This window comes from Trachymyrmex septentrionalis, unplaced genomic scaffold, assembly GCF_001594115.1.
Source record: "Trachymyrmex septentrionalis isolate Tsep2-gDNA-1 unplaced genomic scaffold, Tsep1.0 scaffold128, whole genome shotgun sequence".
Taxonomy (NCBI): Eukaryota; Metazoa; Arthropoda; class Insecta; order Hymenoptera; family Formicidae; genus Trachymyrmex; species Trachymyrmex septentrionalis.
This window is the reverse complement of record NW_017304417.1, coordinates 451,144-452,387: the sequence shown is the minus strand read 5'-3', so window position 1 is coordinate 452,387 and position 1,244 is coordinate 451,144. Positions and strand designations below refer to the sequence as shown.

Sequence of the window (1,244 nt, the reverse complement as noted above, 5' to 3'; positions counted from 1 at the left end):
CGCGTTTCATCTGAAGAAAAATGCTGCTGAAGCCACTGAAATGATTTGTGCTGCATATGGAGAGAACGCTGTAAGTCATGCAACATGCAAAAGGTGGTATCAAAAGTTTCGCCAAGGAGATTTCAGTCTTAAAGATGAATCGCGTGCTGGACGCCCTGAAAAGATTGAAACGGACGAATTGCAAGCACTGCTGGATATAAACTCTGCGCAAACTGAAAAGGAGCTTGCAGAACAGCTTGGCGTTACGCAGCAAGCCATTTCCGTACGATTACATACGATAAAAGTATACGATTACATACGAAAAAGCTCAGAACTTTTTTGTACACCTAATACTTACAAAAAATCTTAGAAATCTTACGATATTTCATGATAAACATACAATATATGAAAAATTCTGAGAAAAGATGTAGATTTTGTGAGAAATATTCCAATTCGTATAAAAAATGTAAGAAAGTTATAAAATTATATAGAAATTCTAAAAAATTATATAGAAATTCTGAAAAATTCTGAGAAGATATAAATTTTCCGAATATTTCTGAGTATTTCTGAAAAATATTCCAATTTGTATAAAAATTATAAGAAAAATTTTCGCCAGGAGTATCTAAAAATAACAAATTTGGCAATATTAACATATCATATTAAACCGCGATGTGAACACACAACAGGCAAAAAATAACTTATTTTAGTCAAGCTTGAATTTTTAGTGCTGATCGAAACAGTTCGTGTAAAACAAATTTAGGTTAAATAGTAAAAAAATAATTTAAATTAAATAATAAATCAAAGATAAGTTCTTATTTTGAAATATATATGGGTCATTCTCCGTCAACCGATGAACCCGCCTACCCAAAATTGGTTTCCATAAAAATAATCGAGTAAAGGCTTAAAATTCGTAAAAAAATAAGGGCTAACAAATGCCGTGTGCAGATTTTTACTACACAAAATGGCCGACACAATATGGCGGCCAAAAGGTAGAATTCGAATTATAACACTTTTTCATCACAAAGGAAACATTCATTTAGGGTGTTTTTGGGATCGCTGATTACGAATCCATCATCAGATTTTCAAAATTCAAAATGGCGGATTCAGAATGGCGGATGACAAAAACTGAAATATAAACTGACTGGAATAATTCTCATTACTCGGGGTATTATGAAGGTCACAGAATACAAATTTGGTACCAGATTTCCAAAATCCAAAATGGCGGATTCAAAATGACAGACGAAAATCCGAAAACTTGAATTTAT

At 32.3% G+C, this 1,244-nt stretch overlaps 1 protein-coding gene across 1 annotated transcript in view; it reads left to right on the top strand.

Annotated features, from left to right (window-relative positions):
- LOC108756581 (putative odorant receptor 85d) overlaps nucleotides 1–1,244 on the top strand; it is a 107,952-nt gene that overhangs the window by 31,731 nt on the left and 74,977 nt on the right. The gene's annotated exons all lie outside the window — the stretch shown is intronic.